We start from the raw sequence: 23,276 nt of genomic DNA, 5'->3' as shown, positions 1-23,276 counted from the left end.
GTAAATTAGTTCAAACATTGTGGAATACAGTGTGGTGATTTCTCAAGGATCTAGAACCAGAAATAATACCATTTGACTCAGCAATCTAATTACTGGGTATATACCCAAAGGATTATAAATTATTCTACTATAAAGACACATGCACACATATGTTTATTGCAGCAGTATTCACAACAGCAAAGACTTGGAACCAACTCAAATGCCCATCAATGATAGACTGGATAAAGAAAATGTGGCACATATACACCATGGAATACTGTGCAGCCATAAAAAAGAATGAGTTTATATCCTTTGCAGGGACATGGATGAAGCTGGAAATCATCATTCTCAGCAAGCTAACACAGGAACAGAAAACCAAACACTGCATTTTCTCACGTATAGGTGGGAGTTGAACAATGAGAATGCATGAACACAGGGAGGGGAACATCACATACCAGAGCCTGTTGGGGGGTGGGGGGCTAGGGGAGGGATAGCATTAGGAGAAATACCTAATGTAGATGATGGGTTGATGGGTGCAGCAAACCACCATGGCACATATATACCTATGTAACAAACCTGCACATTCTGCACATGTATCCCAGAACTTAAAAACAAAACAAAACAAAACACAACACCCCTATCCTTAAAAACTACCCCAGCCCAATTATACTGCTGAGCAATTTATATCAGAGGGCATTTTCCAACACAATAGAACAATTAATGGTAATTAGTGGAGCCTAATTGCTGGGTATAATATGAAAAGGACAGACATTTTAATGAAGATATGAGGGGAAAGAGACAATCAAAGAAAACTGCTAAAATTATTTTAATTCCAGGGTGAGCAGGTGCATGCCCAAGGCTGCATCCTGTGAGGAGTGACAGCCAAGGCTTTACACTGTGAGAGAAATGGTTTTATCAAAATGGCCTAGCTAAGTCACCAAACAAATGAGCAAAGAAACAGCAACAAAAACAAGACCCAGAAAGGGAAGAGAGGAACTAACAACCAGAGTTGCTACAAAATGTTACCTAAAATGTCCACTTTTAAAAAAATTACGAAAGAGGCCAGGCGTGGTGGCTCACGTCTGTAATCCCAGCACTTTGGAAGGCCGAGGCGGGCAGATCACAATGTCAGGGGATCGAGACAATCCTGGCTAACGTGGTGAAACCCCGTCTCTACTAAAAATACAAAAAATTAGCCAGGCGCGGTGGCGGGCGCCTGTAGTCCCAGTTACTTGGGAGGCTGAGGCAGGAGAATGGCGTGAACTCCGGGAGGCAGAGCTTGCAGTGAGCCGAGATAGCACCACTGCACTCCGGCCTGGGCGAAAGAGCAAGACTCTGTCTCAAAAAAAAAAAAAAAAAAAAAAATTACGAGACAGCAAAAGAAACAGGAACAGTGACTTGTTATTTCTCTCTGTTTCTCTCTCACACACACACGGATGCTCACACACACAAAGTAGTCAACAGAAACTTCCTCAGAGGGGGACCAAATGTCAGATTTTATAAAGACTTTAAAGTAGCCATTATAAATATGCTCAAAGAATTTTTAAAAATGCTTAAAGAAGTACAGTATGAAGACAATATCTCATCAAATATAGAATATCAATAAAGAGATAGACATAAAAATAGAATCAAATGGTAATTCTGGTGTCAAGAAGTACAACTGAACTAAACAACTTTATTAAAGGGGCTCAACAGGAGATTTTTTACTGGCAGAATAAAGAATAAGCAGATTTGATAGACTGATAGGGATTATACCATCTGGAGAACAGTGAGAAAATAAAATGAAGAAAAAAGAGCCTTGAGAAACTGTGGAACACCCGTAAATAAACTGAAATATGCATAATGGAAGTACTAGAAGAAGAAAAGAAAGAGAAAGGAGAAGAAAAAGTATTTGAAGAAATAGCAGCTGAAAACTCCCCAAGTTTGCTGGAAAACACACTCAGGAAGCTCAATAAACTCAAGTAGGAAACACAGAGAGATCCATTATTTTCTGTTTAACACATCATAGAAAAAATACTGAAATTCAAAGACAAGGAGAAAATTTTGAAAGCAGCAAGAGAAAAATGTCATTTGTAAGGGAACCCCAATAAAATGAACAACTGGCTTTTTATAAGAAATCATGGCTGTCAGAAGGCAATGGAGCAACACATTCAAAGTGCTGAAATAAACAACAACAATCAACCAAGAATCTTATATCTTAAAAGACTGTCTTTCAAAAATGAATAAAAAAATCAAGACATATCCAGAAAAAAAAACTGAAAGAATTTGCTGCTATCAGACCTGCCTTATCATAAATACTAAAGGAAATTTTTAGGCTGAAAGCAAGCAAACCCAGATGGAAATTGAGTCCATAGAAAAAAAACAAAGAGCACTAATAATTGCAATTATGAAAGACAGTATATATATTTTTCTTTCTTGTCTTAATTAATTTTATAAAGCAAGTGTATAAAACACTACATGTATCATTGTATTGTTGGGGCTATAATAGATGGAAATGCAATGTACTTGACAACAACCACTTAAAGGAGATGGGTGGAGGCAGAGTTGTACTGGAGTGAGGAAATGATACTAGATGATAACTTGAACACATGGGAACAAATAAAGAGAACTAGAAATGATACATAAGAAAGCACATAGAACAAATGCTACAAATAAATACCTACTCTTCTTTGTTATCTCTCTTTAATAGGCAAAAATTACATTAAGTACTCATTATAATGATGTATTGTTAGGTTTGTGGCATCTATAGATGTAATATGTGTGACAATGATAGCATGGAAAGGAAGAATGAGTAATAGAGCTATACAGGAGGAACATTTCTGTTTCTTGATGGAATTAAGTTAGTATAAATCTGAAGTAAATTCTGATGAATTCTGATGTATATGGTAAGCCCTAGAGCAACCACTGAGAGAAAACAAACTAAATAAGTTATAAAAAACCATTAAATAAATTAAAATGTTACACTAGAGATACTGACAATGCAAAATAAAGCAGTAAAATAGGAATAGAGGAACAAAATAGACACATGAGACATATAGAAAACAATTAAATGGCAATATAAATCTAACTACATCAATAATAACATTAGATATTGTATTAGTGTTCTCCAGAAAAAAAGAAGCAGTAGCATATGCATACATACATATATATCTGTATATATATAAAATTATATATATGTGTATACATATATAACATGATATAGTTTTATAAAATAAGTTTTACATATATATATAAAATAAGGATTTGGCTCAAATGAATATAAAACCTAGCAAATAAAAATCTGTAGTGTGAGCCAGCAGACTTGAGACTCAGGAGAGCCCAGGATACGGTTGTAGTCTGAAGATCAGCAGACAGAGACCCAGGAAAGCCGATAGTGCCAATGATGTCTGAAGGTGATCTGCTGGAGAATTCCCTCTTGCTTAGGGAGGCCAGTCTTTTTATTCATTCAGGCTGTCAAATCATTGAAGGAGGCACCCACAGAATAGGGCAATCTGCTTTACTCAGTGTTCACTGATTTAAATGCTAATTTCATGTTAAAACACCCTCCAAGTTGACACATAAAATTAAACATCACAGATGTGAGTGGATTAAGCAATCCAGTCAAAAGCTGAGAGGGTATCAGACGAGACTGAAAAACAAGATGCAATTATATGCTCTCTACAGAAGTTATACTTTATATTCAAATATATAAGTTAGTTGAATGTAAAAAGGTGGAAGAAGATGTATCATGCAAACAGTAATCACATGGAAGTTGTAATGGCTAAACTAATATCAGACAAAATAGATTTTAAAACAAAATATATTACTAGAGATAAAAAGGGCATACAATGTAATGATGAGAGGATCAATTCATTAGGAATTTATAAATATTATAAACATATATGCACCTAACAGCAGAATCCCAAAATACATGACTGACATGATCGAGGGGAAAAACAGACAATTCAACATTAATATTCAGATACTTAAATATTCCACTTTAAATATTGGATAGAATAATGAGGCATAAGATCAACAAGGAAATACAAGACTTGAACAACAGTATACACAAAGTAGACCTAATAGACATCAATAGAACACTGTACCCAATAACAACAGAATAAACATTCTTCTCAAGTGCACATGGAACATTCACCAGAATAGACTGTATGTTAGGCTATACGACAAGCCTTAATAAATTTAAAAGGATTGAAATCATACAATATACGTCTCTGATCACAAGAGAATAAAATTAAAAGTTAGTAACAGAAAGATTTGGGAAATTCACGAACATGTGAAAATTTAACAGCACACTACTAAATAACCAACAGGTCTAATATAAAAGCAGAGGAAAATAAGAAAATATTTTGAGATGAATGAAAAGAAAGACACAACATACCAAAATTTAGGGGATGCGGTGAAAGCAGTGCTTACAGGGAAGTTTAAATGCCTACGCTAAAAAAGAAGAAAGATCCCATATCAACAACCAAACATTCTACCTTAAGACAATGGAGAAAGAAGAGCAAATGAAGCTCAAAGCAAGTAGAAAGAGGAAATAATAAGGATTAGAGAGGGAATTAATGAAATAACGAATTGAAAAACAACAGAGAAAATGAATCCAAAAGTTGGTTTGTCAAAAAGATCAATAATACTGACAAACTGTTAGCTAGAGCGGCCAAGAAAAAAGAGAGAAGACTCAAATGTCTAAAATCAGAAATAGAAGAGGGGATGATACTGCTTGACCTTACAGAAATGAAAAGAATATAAAGGAAATGGCATGGATAACTGTATACCAACTAATCAGACAACTTAGATGAAATTGACAAATTCTTACAGAAAACAGCAACTACCAAAACGGACTTAAAAAGAAATAGAAAATCTAAATAGACCTATAACAAGTACTGATATTAAAGTAGTAATCAAAAAATCTCCCAGGAAGAAAGCCTAGTACTAGATGGTTACACTGGTGAATTCTGTCCTAATCTCCTCTTCTTATAAGGACATCAGTCGTAATGGATTAGGGTCCACTCTAATGACCTCATTTTACCTTAATTACTTTTTTTGTAAAGGCTGTGTCTTCAAATAAAGTCACATTCTGAGGCCCCGGGGCTTAGGACATCAACATGGATTTTGGGGGAACATAATTTAGCTCATAATACATTATAAATGTCATTTTAAAATGTTTGTTTTAATGAGAAACCCTTATAAAAGAAAAAATTTTCAGTTTCCTTAGTATTAACATAAATTATTTTAAAATAATGCCACTTCAAAATGTACAAACATAGAAAGGTATAAGCTTTTTATGTATATAGCTGTTGTACAATTATACATCTAAGTAGATTTCCAAGTGAATATAAGATTCCAAACCAATAAAGTTCATGTTAATAATGATATAATAAATTACGTTACATTATGTTTTGTTTTTATTGGTTTACCTTAAATTATTATATAATTTAATTTGGGTTATTGTGTTTTTAACTCTATAATTTCCATGTGTTTTTTCTTTGTATCTTATATTTCTTTGCTGAGATTTAATATATTCCATTTGTTTCAAGCATGTTCAAACTTGCTTGTTGAAGAATTTTTATAATGGCTGCTTTAAAATCCTTGTCAAATAATTCTCTTATCTTTGTGTTGACATCTGTTGATTGTCTTTTGTCATTCATATTGCAATCCTCCTGGTTCTCAGTATGAGTAGTATTTGATGGGATAGATGAGGCAGAATAAAAACAGAACTCACCACCATACTGTTCCTCAGGTCCCAGGGTCGCTAATTAGTCCACCTTCTTTTCTCCACCTTTCCAACTCTACTCATATTTGTTTTATATATAATGCCCAGTGTTTTAGCTACACTTAATGGAGGGAATAGGGAAAAGTACCTGCATTTCATCTTTCCAGAAACAGAAGGACTGCTTTTATTATAGAAGCATTTATTTGGAAACAATATTTCATTAGTTGACTTGATCCTGTTGATTTTAAACTTGATAGCCATCATCTGAGTTGTCAACATTATGATTTGCATTGCACTTCCTTTTGGACAATACATTTGTTTTAAACTACCTATCCATTATTTCTTCTCAGCCAATCCACTTAATAAACACCCTGGGAAATTGCGACACAGCCATTTCATGAAAAATTATTGAGAGTTGACTACTACATTTATTGCCAACCAAGTTTGATATATACGTAGATGTGACCCATGCACCATCTCTGCTCAGAACATGAACATACAGATAAGCCCACATAGGCTTTTAAAATGTTCAACATACATTTAAACATACATTATTTATTTATTTTTGAGACAGGGTCTTGCTCTGTTGTACGGGCTGGAGTGCAATGATGCAATCTTGGCTCACTGCAACCTCCACCTCCTGGGTTCAAGCGATTCTTCTGCCTCAGCCTCCTGAGTAGCTGGAATTATAGGCATGTGCCACCACGCCCAGCTAATTTTTGTATTTTTGGTAGAGACGAGGTTCCACCATGTTGGCCAGGCTGGTCTCGAACTCCTGACCTCAAGTGATCCACCTGCCTCAGCCTCCCAAAGTGCTGGGATTACAGGCTTGAGCCATTGCACCTAGCCCTTAAATATACATTATTGGTCATCTCTCAGTTTTTCCATTTTTTTCTTTTCCAGCTACCTGAAATCTTCATTTGGCATCACCATTACTACAACCTCAAATACAAATGCAGAAAATGAAATTGCCTACTATGACTAGTCACAAGGTCACCCTGAATATATCTGTATTAATTTATTTTAGTTTGTCATCAAAATGAAAATTTTAAAAATTGTAGTATTGTCATTGAATTCATGGTTTTGGAGGCTACATCCATAGACCCACAGGAGCCACAAACTCCAGTGTGAGAAACTCAAGTCTAGAGTATTTCAGGTCCAGCTGATTCATGAGAAGAGTTACTAATGTATTGCAAGCCATCCTGCAGGTGGCTGGTGTGTATTAGGGTACAGGGGTTGGGGAAGGGGACAGGCAGGCACCACCTAACCAGCAGAGTAATGACAAAAATGGGTTTATCTTTTCATGTCTGCATCATTCACTGACAGTTCCCTTCCATATCCCCTGGTCCCTACTGTTTCCAGTGTGGATCAGCTAATTTGCAACCACCACTATCTGCATCTGTGCCTACCTCAGGGTTCTCTCCAAAATGCAGAAGACTGCTCTGCCTGTGGCAGGACAGAAGTGACATTCCCTGGAGCAGCCCTCAACTCATGGCTGCCAGGAGTTAGTGTATAAATTGCCCCAAAGCTCTCTATAAAGTGGTTTTATTTTTGATGTCTCATTTGACCTATACAACAGTTCTGGAAGGAAGAAAGTTATATTAAACAAGGCCAACAGTGGAGTGTAATCCCTGTATTCTTTTTTGTTCTCTCATCTATCCCAAGAATACTGCCCAGAAAATTATAGATGCTCAATAAATAATTGATGAATAAAGGAAGAAACTGATGCTTCTGTGAGTAATTTAATTAAATTGCCTGTGATAACACCAGGACTTGAAGGCTGATCTTTTTACTCCAAGCACAGTGCTCTCTACTATACACCTGGGAGTTTCTGTTCTTAATCCTGTGGTCTCAAACCATGGTTTAGGGAGAAACTTAAAGATGATTTAAATATGCCAATATAATAGGCAGCTCTACACCATGGGAATGTCAATGGTTTCAGAGCCTATGGAATCAAAATATTTGTGAAAATATTAAAGATATTTATGGCACAAATTGTCAAGTCTGCTTGCTTATGTATTGCAGAACTTTGGGGGTCAATCAGTGGCCATTTGGAGATGCAGGACCCCATAAAATAGAAGCAACCAGTTTTTCATAGCTCCGGGGTAGCTGGAACATATCCTGGCCCAGCCTTGTTTTTAAGTTTTTCATTTTTTTTTCCCATCATCTGTGGTGTGAACAGCTAAAAGTCAATTTACTTGGAGGAATCTTCCTTCAGCATTCTAACTTGGGCTTTAAAAAAATCAGTTCATACCTTCATTAAGGATTCTAATGAGTGCTCTAATAAATAGTCACTTGTAGATAAAACCATATTTAGCAATATGAACAAATAAATAATACTCATTGCAGTTAGCTATTAGATTAGATCTAACTCATTCATCAATTTTTACATAAGTCATGCATCTTTCCCCAAATGGATGGTTATTCTGTGAAGCCATTTTGATGCTGCAGCACTGCTTTTCCTAAATTCCTTAAAGTCATCAGGCACATTAAAGGATATCCAATTTCATTGGTCTAAGCTGAGTGATCGCAATTCATCAAGGCATGAAAAGTCTGTCCAGTCTTGTGGAATATCATTAAATGGTTCAAGGATATTTCTAATCTTAATGATGGCCAAGGGGGAGCAACTATTATGATGATGAATGGGAATGAATATCTGGAAAAAGTTCAAGGCATGTTATACTTACAAAGACTAATACATTTTGTTTATCTAAATCATCCAACTGATTAAAGAAACACACAAAGCCCAAGACAGTTAAAAGCAGAGAACCAAACAGGGTTTGACCTACCCTGGTGTATTTACCGCTAACCATGTCATGCGTGTAAAATCTATTACTCTACCAGGATGCTGTGTATATAAAATCGGGAGGGTCTTTTGAGGCTGATGTTGAGTAATATAGGCTGTCCAGTTTATTGCCTAGCTAAATATTTATATAAAATGAGTTCATTGATGATGGGGAAGCCTCCATAAAAGGAGTCTTTCAATGTTACTAAATGATTAGCTGCAATGCCCAAGGCTTAGCAAGAGCTGAATGGTGGTAGCATTTGGTACTTCCACTCCTAAAACCAATTACTGAGCTGCTCAAAGTTTTTAATTCCTGACCTGAGTTAGTGTGTGTGTGTGTGTGTGTGTGTGTGAGAGAGAGAGAGAGAGAGAGTGTGTGTGTGTGTGTGTAGTCAAATAAGGCAAAACCCTCTTGGTACCAAGAGAAGCGTAGACTCTGCAAGGAAAGGGGAAATGCTTTTTGGTATGCAACTATAAGAATGTTCTCTGGATCCCATCTTTTGTCGGAGTGAGTGTATCTATTAAATGCTCATTTTCTTAGTACAGGGAAGTCAATGCTGGGTGAAATGAAGAAGACCTGTGTCACATTATGCAGGGACTTGTGTTTGGCTGACCTTTCCCTGGGCAGGAGAAAGAAAAATCAACCACATAGGCGGCTAGGAAGATGTTGGGCTATGGTCCAAAGACTTAATCACAATAAATATCTTTTCAGTAGGTCTGGGTGTGGTGTGTTTTGCGGCTGAAATAGTGCAAACACTGCTTACAGGATTGTTTATAGATAAAAGGTAGAAATTAGAAATAAGTAGGAAGCAGTAGAAGGTTTAGAATTATAGGCTTTCTTCACTTGGGTTCTTAGACACTTCATTCTTCTGGGTTTCCTCATCCCTCCCTGGTTTCTCTTTCTCAGTATCCTTTGATGGTTTCTGTTCTCTTCCTGACCTCTGAACATTGGTGGTCTCAGGGCTTGGTTCTCAGCCCTCTTTTCTTCACAGATCTTATCAAATCTTACAGCTTTATCAAATATCACGCCTCCCAAATATCCAGCCTGAACTGCATCCAAACTCCAGATTACCTACTTGACATCTCTACTGTGACACCTAATAAAGCATTTCCAAATATGTCCAAAACATATTCCAAGTCTTCTATTTCCCTTCTGTCCACAAACTGTTCTCTCCCCAGAATTCATCATTTCAGCTGATGTTGTTCTCGCTTGCCCAGTTGCTCAGGTAAAAAAATCTAAATGTTGTCTTTGAATCCCGTCTTTTCCTCATCTCTGCAAACATATCCTGAATCTCTGTCTTCCTCAGTATCCCCTCCACTGCCATTTCAGTTCAAGCTATCATCTTGTGTTGTCTCATCTTCTGCCTTCTAACTAGACTCCCTGCCTCCATTCCTTTCCTATCCCCGGGCCGTTCTCCTCCCCACAGCCAGACTTCGTAAGACACATAAATCATCACATCTCTTCCCTACTTAATAGTTTCCAGTGGTTTTCCATTCAGTCGAAATAAACCCAAAACTTCTTACCATACCCTATAAGATCTTCCATGGCCCGGGGCCCTGTGCCTCTTCAAACCCACCTCTCCCCTCTCTTTTTTGTCAGCTCTCCCCTCGCCACCGCGGCCTTTCCTAGGCCCCCTCAACACACCAAGTTTGTTCCTGCATTGGAGTTTTCACACCTGTCACTCCCTGTGACTGTCCTGATGCTCTCCTTTTCTTTCAATCATTCAGGCCTATGCTCAACTATCACCACCTCAGACAGGCCTTTGATGACACATCAAGCTGAAATACACTCAGTGTACATTCCAGTTACTCTGTATTTTGTTATCCTGTTTTACTTTTTATTATGGCACTCACAACTCTCTCAAATTATTATCTTTTTTTGGTGCTCATTGTCCATCTTTTACATTAGAGTATATGCTCCATGAATCTAGAGACCAAACCTGTCTCATTCATTACTCAATTCCTAATGTCTAGGATAATTCCTGGCACAGAATAGGCAATCAACAAATATTTATCAAATGAATAAAGAACAAATAGATAAGTATAAAAGATCCAAGTTGAATATGAAAAGTTAAGAAAATAAGAAACTTGAATTTGAAATCACGTGTAGGTTGTTGGCCAGATAGAGCCAATGGAAGACTTTATAGCCAAACATTATATGAAAATAAGAGACAAAGATATTCTTGGTCCAATTTTTCCATCATCAATTATATTTATTCAAGTTAAATTGATCTGTTTGTTCTGAAAATTATCAGTCAAAATCCATCTTTTCATTTGCTCACTCATAATATTTAGGCATGCAACCATTTCAACTTGGCTCAGAAAAAAAAAAATAGTTCAATGGAGCATATTCGTGGCTGTAGCCAGAGTGGCAAACAGGAGAAAGTTCTAGTGCACATGCACAGAAACCTGCTGTGGGGCCAAGACACGAGGAATACACTTACTTAGAAAGGGGCATTCTAATTTGGTCTTGGGAAATGCAGCAGGTACAGCAATCTAACGAACAGCAAACTACCCCAGGTCACTTCAAGTTCTCTTTTCTTTCAATGGACACAGGTGTCTATTGACCAAGTTGATATCAAGTTGGGGAAATACCAAGTTGACCCATCTCGGGGGTCAGATATGTAGACTTAGCTTCAGTCCAGCTATCTTAGGCCTATGGGCAGGCACACAGGGCAGGCTGCTATATATCAGGTGGACCTTGACTATCTGTCTATCTTTGGTCACTATGGGGACAAAAGATGTGGGGAGAACTGACAAGACCTAATCAGCCTCTGCCACTCCTGCCATGGCCATGGGGCCATTAATCTCTGGCTCTCCATACCCTTCCTTCCCTAAGGAATTACCTCCCCTTCCTGACCGCAATTCACTGCTCAGCTCAGGACAGTTGAGATGACATGGTCCTCTCTTCCACAGGCTCCCACACCAGCACATTCATACTTCTTACTTCATTTCTCATCATCAAACATTTTATAATGCAAAATGGGAATTCTTTATTTAAATAAAGGTAAAAACTTTTCTTTCTTATTATTAGAACTACAAAAGCAGGACATCCATATACCAGAAAAATGTTAATCTGCAGACAAGGAGGAAAATAAAATTCCTTTACAACCCCATCACTGACAAATAATCACAACAGATAACATTTAAAATGTGTTTTTTTTTTTTTAAATCCCTCTTTTTTAGTGCATGCATATTTGGAAGAAAAAATATCCCAAACCTTATCTGGGATTAAACCCTTTTTTGTGAGTTATTATATACAAATCTCCTCATAGGAAGAAATTGGCATTCTTGATAAATTGCGTAAGTAGTTTTCTGATGGATTCTGATGGGCTGGAGACATTTCCATCATCCCCAAAATTCCTTAATGCTCATTTCTGAGGAAAAAACAAAACTGTTTCTTTCCACTCACACACACTACTCAATGCAACACTTCTGACATCAGATATGTGTGGGTTCCCCCTCCCTGCACTGCCACTAACAAGCAATTCTGCATTGGACATTAACTAGGTGTCCTGTAACTTAACTCAATTCTCACACTATGACCTAGAGCTAGATCAGATCCCACAGGTTGAAGGCTCAGTTCCACAAACGCTTCCCCAACCCTGACTTCTGATGCTAACTGAAAATTGCAAATACAGTAGTAGGTTGTCACTTAGACTTCTGACCAATTGGCCAGAAAACATTGGGGGTTTTCATGACTCCTTCTTTTGTTTTGATTAATTTGCTAGAGTCACAGAACTCAGGAAAGCAATTTACTTATGTTTATGGGTTCATTAATAAAGGGTATAATAAAAACTGCAGATGAACAGCTATATACAGGGCAAAGATTTCAGAGCACAGGAGCTTCTGTCCCTGTGGAGTTAGGGTGCACCACACTCCTAGCATATGAATAAATTGACCCCACTGGAAGCTCTCTGAACCCCATAGTTTGGGGAATTTTATGGTGACTTCATCATGTATGCATGATTGATTATTAATTCCATTTCCAGCCTCTCTTTCTTCTCCAAAGAGTGTGGGTGGAGCTGAAAGTTCCAAGCTTGTAATCAAGATTTGGTCTTTCTGGTGACCACCCCCAATGTAGGAGCCCAACAAGAGTTGTCTCATTGGAACGAAAGATGTTTCTATCACCCAGGAAATTCTGAGAGATTTGAGAGCTCTGTGCCAGCTACTCCTATCACCCAGGTTCACAAAAATCTAAAGAGCAGTATGTTAGTTAGGATCTGGGGTCAAAGACCAAATATTAGAACAAAAGATTCCCCTAGATCACCCCAATCTACAAGGGTATTAGGGTCCCTATCTCAGGAACCGGGACAGAGACCAAATATTAGAACAAAAGATTCTCTTAGCACCCTACCACTATCTCTCAGGAAGTTATAAAGGTTTTAGGAGCTCTGTGCAAAAAACAGGGGGAGAGACAAATATATATATATATATATTTCTTGCTATTTCACACCCTTTGCAGTCAATCTCCCTTTACTGCTAATTCTAGGCAACCACTGATGTTTTTGCTTTTTCTAGAATTTCATATAAACAGAATCATGCAGTATGTATTCTTTCATGCGCGTCCGTGTGAAGAGACCACCAAACAGGCTTTGTGTGAGCAACATGGCTGTTTATTTCACCTGGGTGCAGGCAGGCTGAGTCCGAAAAGAGAGTCAGCAAAGGGAGATAAGGGTGGGGCTGTTTTATAGGATTTGGGCAGGTAAAGGAAAATTACAGTCAAAGGGGATTTGTTCTCTGGCGGGCAGGAGTGGGGGGTCGCAAGGTGCTCAGTGGGGGTGCTTTTTGAGCCAGGATGAGCCAGGAAAAGGACTTTCACAAGGTAATGTCATCAGTTAAGGCAAGGACTGGCCATTTACACTTCTTTTGTTGTGGAATGTCATCAGTTAAGATGGGGCAGGGCCTATTCACTTCTTTTGTGATTCTTCAGTTACTTCAGTCCATCTGGGCCTATATGTGCAAGTCACAGGGGATGCGATGGCTTGGCTTGGGCTCAGAGGCCTGACATTCCTGCCTTCTTATATTAATAAGGAAAATAAAACAAAATAGTGTTGAAGTGTTGGGGCGGCGAAAATTTTTGGGGGGTGGTATGGAAAGAGAATGGGCGATGTTTCTCAGGGCTGCTTCAAGCGGGATTAGGGGCGGCGTGGGAACCTAGAGTGGGAGAGATTAAGCTGAAGGGAGGCCTTGTGGTAAGGTCTTGTGATATTGTGGGGATGTTAGAAGAAACATTTGTGGTATAGAATGATTGGTGATGGCCTGGATACGGTTTTGGATGAATTGAGAAACTAAATGGAATAACAGAAGGAGAAAAACAGGTATAAAAGGTCTAAGAACTGGGATGACTCAGGATATCTGATTAGAGAGTGCCTAAGGAGATTCAGCATAGTCCTGCCAGCAAAGATTATTTATTTACTTCAAGAGTTAAGAGTGGCAGTTTGGGGATAGCACCAGGAGATATCAGCTGTGATGGCTTGGAAAAACAGTGTAAACAAGAGCAGGGCATGTATGAGTAGTTGAGAAAGGTGAATAGGAGTATGACTAGACAGAAGATAGTAGGGATGACAAGTTTTTTGGGGCACAGTCCAAGTTGGTCTGGTGTCTGGAATGAGACTGGGGCCTAATAAAAAGGAGCGTCTATACAGGAGCTTAAATGGGCTGTACCCTGTAGCATTCTGAGGACAGGCCTGAATTCTGAGAAGGGAAAGTGGTAAAAAGTGGTAAAAGTATTGTCCAGTCCTTTTTAAGTTGGTGGCTGAGCTTGGTGAAGTGTGTTTTTAAAAGACCTTTAGTCCATTCTACTTTTCTTGAAGATGGAGGACCGTAAGGGATATAAAGGTTTCACTGAATACTAAGAGCCTGAAAAACTGCTCGGCTGATTTGACTAATAAAGGCTCATGTGTTATCAGACTGTATTGAGGTGGGAAGGCTAAACTGAGGAATTATGTCTAACAGAACGGAAGAAATGACTGCGGTGGCCTTCTCAGACCCTGTAGGAAAGGCCTGTACCTATCCAGTGAAAAGTGTCTACCTAGACTAAGAGGTATTTTAGTTATCTGACTCAGGGCATGTTGAGTAAAGCTAATTTGCCAGTCCTGGGTGGGGCAAATCCTTGAGCTTGATGTGTAGGGAAGGGAGGGGCCTGAATAATCCCTGAGGAGTAGTAGAATAGCAGATGGAACACTGAGAAGTTATTTCCTTGAGGATAGATTTCCACGATGGAAAGGAAATGAGAGGTTCTAAGAGGCAGTCTAGTGGCTTGTACTATAGCATAACCTGCCTTTGCTGGTGTGTGGCGATTAGGCCTGGTGGAACCGCCATCAATAAATCAAGCGTGATCTGGGTGAGGAACAGGAAACAAGGAAATTTGGGGAAATGTGAATGTCAGGTGGATCAGAGAGATACAGTCATGGGGGTCAGGTGTGGTATCAGGAATAATGTGGGAGGCTGGATTGAAGTCTGGGCCAGGAACAGTGGTAGTTGTGGGAGACTCAACAAGGAGTGAGTACAGCTGAAGGAGCCGGGAAGCAGAAAGTATATGCATCAGGTATGAGGAAGAAAATAGATTTTGAAAGTTATGAGAACTGTAGAGATTGAGTTGAGCATAGTTTGTGATTTTGAGGGCCTCTAAAAGTATTAAAGCAGCGGCAGCTGCTGCACGCAGACATGAGGGCTAGGCTAAAACAGTAAGGTCAAGTTGTTTGGACAGAAAGGCTACAGGGTGTGGTCCTGGCTCTTGTGTAAGAATTCTGACCGCCGCTAACCGTGCCTAGGAAGGAAAGGAGTTGTTGTTTTGTAGAAGGTGCTTGGGTTTGAGAGATCAGTTGGACACGATTGGCAGGGAGAGCACGTGTGTTTTTATGAGAATTATGCCGAGATAGGTAACAGATGAGGAAGAAATTTGGGCTTGATTGAAGTAATGGGGGCTGTCTGTGAAGCTTTGCGGCAGTACAGCCTAGGTAATTTGCTGAGCTTGATGGGTGTCAGGGTCAGTCCAAGTGAAAACGAAGAGAGGCTGGGATTAAGGGTGCAAAGAAATAGTAAAGAAAGCATGTTTGAGATATAGAACAGAATAATGGGTTGTAGAAGCAGGTATTGAGGATAGGAGAGTATATGGGTTTGGCACCATGGGGTGGATAGGCAAAACAATTTGGTTGATAAGGCACAGATCCTGAACTAAATTGTAGGGCTTGTCTGGTTTTAGGACAGGTAAAATGGGGGAATTGTAAGGAGAGTTTATAGGCTTTAAAAGGCCGTGCTGTAGCAGGCGAGTGATAACAGGCAGGCGTGCTGCAGGATGGGATATTGGCATTGAGTGGGGTAAGGGTGATTAGGTTTTAATGAGATGGTAAGGGGTGCATGATCGGTCGCCAAGGAGGGAGTAGAGGTATCTTATACTTGTGGGTTAAGGTGGGGGGATAGAAGAGGAGGACGCAAAGGAGGCTTTGGATTGGGAAGAAGGGCAGCAATGAGATACAGCTGTAGTCCAGGAATAGTCAGGGAAGCAGATAATTTAGTTAAAGTGTCTCGGCCTAATAAGGGAACTGGGCAGGTGGGATAACTAAAAAGGAGTGCTTAAAAGAGTATTGTCTAAGTTGGCACCAGAGTTGGGGAGTTTTAAGAGGTTTAGAAGCCTGGCCGTCAATACCCACAACAGTTATGGAGGCAAGGGAAGCAGGCCCTTGAAAAGAAGGTAATGTGGAGTGTGTAGCCTCCGTATTGATTAAGAAGGGGACGGGCTTACCTTCCACTGTGAGAGTTACCCGAAGCTCGGCGTCCGTGATGGTCTAGGGGGCTTCCGAGGCGATCGGGCAGTGTCAGTCTTCAGCTGCTAAGCCGAGAAGATCTGGGAAGGAGTCAGAGAGCCTTGGGCCAGAGTTCCAGGGGCTCTGGGAGTGGCTGCCAGGTGAGTTGAACAGTCCGATTTTCAGTGGGGTCCCACACAGATGGGACACGGCTTAGGAGGAATCCCGGGCTGCGGGCATTCCTTGGCCCAGTGGCCAGATTTCTGGCATGTGTAGCAAGCTCCTGCGGGAGGAGGTTCTGGAGGAACGCCTGGCTGCTGTGGTTCAGGCGTTTGGAAGTTCTTGTGTGCTAGAGATGTGGCTGGGGTTTGTCTCACAGTGGAGGCAAGGAATTGCAACTTTTTTCTATTATTGTACACCTTGAAGGCAAGGTTAATGAAATCCTGTTGTGGGGTTTGAGGGCTGGAATTTAATTTTTGGAGTTTTATTTAATGTCGGGAGCAGATTGGGTAATAAAATGTATTTTGAGAATAAGACGGCCTTTTGACCTTTTAGGGTCTAGGGCTGTAAAGTGTCTCAGGGTTGCTGCTGAACAAGCCATGAACTGGGCTGGATTTTTATATTTGATGAAAAAGAGCCTAAACGCTTCTGATTTGGGATAAAGAAAAAGGAGCATTAACCTTGACTATACCTTTAGCTCCAGCCACCTTTTTAAGAGTAAATTGCTGGGCAGGTGGGGGAGGGCTAGTCATGGAATGAAACTGTAAGCCAGACCAGGTGTGAGGAGGGGAGGTGATAAAAGGATTATAGGGTGGAGGAGCAGAGGCTGAAGAAGAATTGGGACCTAGCTCGGCCTGGCGAAGAGGGGAGAGGTCAGATGGGTCTGTAGAAAAGGAAAATTAGAAAGACTCAGGGATGCTTGGGGTTGGTACTGAGGGGACAGGCGGGAGGGAAAGAAGGAAGATTTGGGATGAGTTGCACTGGGCACAGAGACTAGGAAGGGACTCGTGTAAAAGAATGCCTGGACGTCAGGCACCTCAGACTGTTTGCCTATTTTATGACAAGAATTATTTAGATCTTGCAGGATGGAAAAATTCAAAGTGCCATTTTCTGGCTATTTGGAATTACTGTCGAGTTTGTATTGGGGTCAAGCGGCATTGCAGAAGAAAATAAGGCATTTAGGTTTTAGGTCAGGTGTGAGTTGAAGAGGTTTTAAGTTTTTGAGAACAAAGGCCAAGGGAGTAGAAGGAGGAATGGAGGGTGGAAAGTTCCCATAGTGAAGGAAGCAAGCCTAGAGAAAAGAGAGAGTAGAGAAACAGAGGGAAGGGGTTCGGGGGTTCTTACCTTCCAGAAAAGTGGGAAAAGGGGTTGGGGCGCAGAGATAAGAGGTTGGGGCACGGAAATAAGGGATGGGGCGCAGAAATAAGAGGTCGGGGTGCGGATATAAGGGATTGGGGCGCAGAGATAAGAGGTTGGGGCATGGAAATAAGCGATTGGGGTGCAGAGATAAGAGGTTGGGGCGTGGAAATAAGCGATTGGGGGGTTCTTGCCCCCTAGGAAAGCGGGACTTGCCGCTAAGGGTGAAGGAGAAGGGGTTGAGGGGTACTTGACCCTGCCCCAGGAAAGCAGAGAAGGGGTAGAGACAAGGAGAGAAGGGGTTGAGGGGAACTTGCCCCTCTCCCAGAAAAGCAGAGAAGGGGTAGAGACAAGGAGAGAAGGGGTTGGGGTACTTGCCCCTTCCCCAGAAAAGCGGGACTTGCCGCTAAGGGTGAAGGACCAAGGCAGGCGTCCCTGCGTGGTCTGACACCCTTGAAACGTGGGTGAATGATCAGAGAGGCGTCCCTGCAGTGATTAAACACCAAGGGAAGGCTGCCTTCCCAGTCCGTGACTGGCGCTGAAGTTTTGGGTCCACGGATAAAACGTGTCTCCTTTGTCTCTCCCAGAAAAATGAAAGGAATTGAAATTAAGAGAAGGGAGAGATTGAAGAGTGGAAAGGAGAAAGTGGTTGAGGGACAGTGAGAGAGGTTGGAGAAGAGAGTAAGAAGAGGCCGCCTACCTGATTTAAAATTGGTGAGATGTTCCTTGGGCTGGTCGGTCTGAGGACCTGAAGTCGTAGGTGGATCTTTCTCACGGAGCAAAGAGCAGGAGGACGGGGGGTTGATCTCCCAAGGGAGGTCCCCCCATCTGAGTCACGGCACCAAATTTCATGCGCGTCCATGTGAAGAGACCACCAAACAGGCTTTGTGTGAGCAACATGGCTATTTATTTCACCTGGGTGCAGTCGGGCTGAGTCCGAAAAGAAAGTCAGTGAAGGGAGATAAGGGTGGGGCCGTTTTATAGGATTTGGGTAGGTAAAGGAAAATTACAGTCAAAGGGGGTTTGTTCTCTGGCGGGCAGGAGTGGGGGTCGCAAGGTGCTCAGTGGGGGTGCTTTTTGAGCCAGGATGAGCCAGGAAAAGGACTTTCACAAGGTAATGTCATCAGTTAAGGCAAGAACCGGCCATTTACACTTCTTTTGTGGTGGAATGTCATCAGATAAGGTGCGGCAGGGCCTATTCACTTCTTTTGTGATTCTTCAGTTACTTCAGGCCATCTGGGCCTATATGTGCAAGTCACAGGGGATGCGATGGCTTGGCTTGGGCTCAGAGGCCTGACATATTCATTCTAGTCTGACTTTTTTCTTGTGTTTGTGAGATGCATCCATGTTGTTGCATGTAGTAGTAGATCATTAATTTTCTTTGCTGTATAGTATTGCATTGAAAGTTAATCCATTCTACTGTTGAGCACTGGGTTGTTTTCAGATTGGGGCTATTAAGATTAGCAGGGCTGTAGATATGCATGTGTAAGTCTTTGCGTGGGTATATATTTTCATTTCTCTTGGGTAAATACCTAGGAATGAAAATTCTGGGCTATATGGTATTTTACGTGTATATAAGACTAGAAGCAATCTCCAGACTTTTTTGCAGAGTAATTGATCTTCCATTTTTATCACGTCCCCTTCTTATCAGGGGTTTAAAGAATCTCAGAGAAAAGGGAATTTAACAGTGAGAAAACATGTATTTGTTGTCTTTTCTCTTCAGTTATTTGAAGCACATTTATCTTTCTTTTTCATTGTTGTGAAAAACAAGTAGCCAAAAGCAACAAAATAGTTATCTGATCCTGAAGATAAAGGAATTGAAGAGCATGATAATGAATTCGTAGCCTAATTGGGGTGGGTGGGGGGTTGTTCCTTTGGGTTGGAACAGGTCTTCCTTCTTCCTTTTCAGAGACTTATCTGAAGATTACTAATTCTTCCTATCTCAGCCCCAGTGGTCTAATCCTTTGCAGATCTTTGTAAGCCTATTAAATGTTTTTCTGCCATCCCATACTCTTCCTTTATAGCATTTAGCACAATTTAGTATCATCTATATTTATATGATTTGTTGATTTGTGTCTTCCTTCCCTACTCCATGGAATGAGGAACCAAGCTTCTTATATCCCTTGGCTCACAGTAGCATTCAATAAACATTTGAATGAAAGAGTAAATAATTGAAAGAACTGGAAAAGGGGCTAACAGAGCAAGACTGCCAAGCTAACAGTTGTGACTCTACAAACAAGGGTGGAAATCTGCATGTGTTTGTCAACTGCCAACTCTACAAAAAGACCACAGAAATACCCCATTGATCAATTCAAGCTGGGTTTATTACTTACTGCCATGAGGGAGAGCACCACCTTGACAGACTCTTGGTGGTATTGTGGAAGGAAGAGGTCAAGGGCAGATATGGATAGAGTTTCAGATCTGGTTTTGAGTGGTTTAAGGCAGGCCTTTCAATGTGGGGATTTCATCTGGGCAAAGTTCATGATTTAATAGCTTGGGCCTGAAGGACCCAGAAAAGTTAAGTGTTATCTAGAGCATCTCATGCTTTGATAAGCAAGAAGGTCTGCTCCATGGAGCAATCTGTTGGCCTGAGAAAGGAGGCTGATTGGTAGCTCATTGTTTGAAAAAAATAGATTTTCTGGAAGCTCTTGGGGCCAACATTCAAGTTACTTACTGGGCAAGAATTTTCTGGAATAAACAGTAAAGTCATGTTGAGCTAGGCTTAGTTTTGATAGGTAAGTTACGAGGCTGGGCTGCAGGCAGCTCCTCAATTCCAAAACCCAGTTCCCTAAAACTGAGTATAGAAAGGTAGATTACTTCCCTGACATTTCCATGCTGAATGAAGAGACTGTGCTTTACAACAATTGCTCCTATTGTTCATTGTGAAATCTGGGAAAACTGTAGACCTGACTGGGATAACAGCTGCTGCATTCCCAACTCTTGAATTTAAGCTGTAAAACCTTTTATTATGTAAGACATTAACATCTCAATGGCACAACCTCAAATCAAGATATGGAATTGTGATGCTTCTCTCTTTTTGTCCTTTCTCTATTTTTTTGTTAAGAGTGCTTTACTAGACAAAACCTTAGCTCTCCTGCCAAATATCCAGTGGGAATAAAGAGTGAGATGAAATCCCAACAGCATTTTAGTGTAATAGCAGATGACTGTAATGAGCTGTCACCATTTAGGAAGCAACAGTGGTTGAGTTACAAGAAAGTTTGCACATGGTATCAACATAGCTATTTTTTGGCCAATATGAGGAGTCCTATGAAATCTCCATAGGACTCTTTAGAACTGGGGGATCTCCTTGACCAAGATAATACAGGACTAGGGGCTTGGGAGAGCAGAAAAAATTACACAGTGGCAGTTAAGTGCAGTTAAATTAAGTTGTCATTCCCCCACCATCAGATCCCTAGCTATATGGTGAGCCATTCACCTGGCTGAAATGAAAGACAGAGCCAGTCCATGGAGCACTCCAAAGGCACCTTTGCCATCACATTACACATAATTTGCAGCCAGGGCTTGACATACCAGTGTTGGAGAAAGCACGCTGAGGCTTGTGCAATTCCTCAGTCCTGTGTAGTGGGTAGGGATGTAGGAAACTTTCCAGCCATGGAAAATAAACATCTCACCTTCAAAGAGTGCAGTCCTAAAACACCATGGAACAAAGATTTAGTATTGCGAGCTGAGCCAAGAATTTCCCAAAGGAGAGGGTGGAGCTTGGGCACGGTTTTCCCTCTCTTCCCTTGTGTAATATTGTCCTATCATCTGGAGGTAGTGTTGCAGAAAGGAGCCTTTAGAAAGATGGTTTTGCTGCAATTTATGAGTCCTCTCAGCAACTAAATCTTTGCTCTCTGATCTATATCCCAGGAACCATAATTTCTCTCTCTAATTTTAGAAGTTTTTTAAAAATAACATATGTGGATATAACTCAAACATTAAATAAATGCCCCATAGTAGCAAGGGCCTTACTCCTTCCTATGCTCAAGTCTTACTGCTCAAAATTATTTGCTTATATTCTTTCTGGATTTATCCATTTTAGACCCTGTGTGCTAACTTCCTGCTGTGTTAAGACCATAATACCGCCATATGCCTGCTCCCCTTTTCCTTTCCCTCTATTCTCCTAACATTATAACATCACAATTTTGAGCTAAATTAATCGTCACTCTTCATATTATTATGATTGATAAACATGGTTTATTTTAGAACCAAGTAGGGAACTGTGATTCTCTTTCTCATACAATGTTTTATTTTGTTGTTGTTTTTCAGCTGCAGTTTTTGAGTCTCACCTTAATTTTATCCATTAGATCTGCCAATGCCCACTGACAGCTTTTCCAAAACTCAAACATATAATTTCTTTGTTCCGTTTTTTTTTTCTCTAAAGACCTTCCTGCCAGATCCCTCCATCACCCTGTTTTGATGCGGTCTTTAGGGCTGCTGTGCAGTTGACATCCTGAAATATTTCTTCACCATCACCTTATGATCTCCATTTCTGGATTTCCACATCCTTCACTTTTCTTGGCACACTTTTTCCTTTGGTAGGATTATGTTCTTTAATGGTTTCCTAAGAAAGATCACATGAGAGGCAATTATTTTTTAGTTTAGGAATGTGTCTGGAAATGTCTTTTTTCTTCCCCTCACAATTATTTGTAATTTGTCTGTAGATTTCTGGTTAAAACTCAATTGTTTCATTGTCTTCTAGCACAGGTTGCTGTGACTAGTGCAATGGAAATCTCATTTCCAATCCTTTGTTAGTGACATTTCTCTTTCTGTGGGGTAGTGTTTAGGATCTTCTCTTTACTTCAATGAGTCTCAGAGTGGGGGTCACTTGGTGGACTGTTTTGATCTCAAGACATGTTCTTCAACATGGAATTTTTCTTTAGTTATTTATTTGATAATTTCCTTCTCTTTCTTTTCTCTACATCTCTGGAATAACTATTATTTGGATCTTGAATCTTTTAGATTATTTCTCCAAGACTCTCATCTTATCACTCTTTTAAAAAATTGCTGTCTATTTGTTCTGCTTTCTGGGAGCTTTCATCTACTTATTTTCCAAGCTTTCTATTGATTTCAAAAAAATGAGCTATCCTTTTAAAAATTGATGAGTTTTTTTCTTATTATCTTATTCATTATTTTGACAGTACTTTGTTCTTGTCTCATAGATGCAACACCTTCTCATTTAAATCTAAGGATGTTAAGTTTTGTGAGACTTTTTGAAGTTTTCTTCTGAACCCCACATGATTTCTGTGTCTTTCATATTACTTTTTTTCCTCTTTCTTTATTTTAGTTTCTGTCTTTTATGTGGGAGGCATTCCTCAAATGTCTGGTGGTCTTTGGATCTCTGTTACTATTTATAATAAAGTACTTAAAATAGGATTGAAAGCTTTATATGTAAGGGAGCTTCCCAGTAGAATCAGGCAGTGGGCCAGATGCTCTGTGGGAGGACTTTCAAATGTCAGAGCCTGGGCAGTTGATTTACCCAACAAACAGTCTTCCAATCCCCTGAACAGGACTTGTGCCTTATTGCTGCAGCAGTAGGGGGTAAATCACCCACTTCCTGGAGGTGTAGGTACTCCAGCTAACTATGGAAGTTGTTACCAAGCTGATGAATGTGTCCCACATTGGCATGTGAGTTTATGTTAGGGCATGAATGGCGAAATAGCTTTCCTTATACATACATTTATTTACTTAATGTGTG

The sequence above is a fragment of the Pan paniscus genome, chromosome 21 (assembly GCF_029289425.2).
Source record: "Pan paniscus chromosome 21, NHGRI_mPanPan1-v2.0_pri, whole genome shotgun sequence".
Taxonomy (NCBI): Eukaryota; Metazoa; Chordata; class Mammalia; order Primates; family Hominidae; genus Pan; species Pan paniscus.
The sequence above is the reverse complement of the archived record's forward strand: the minus strand, read 5'-3'. Positions refer to the sequence as shown.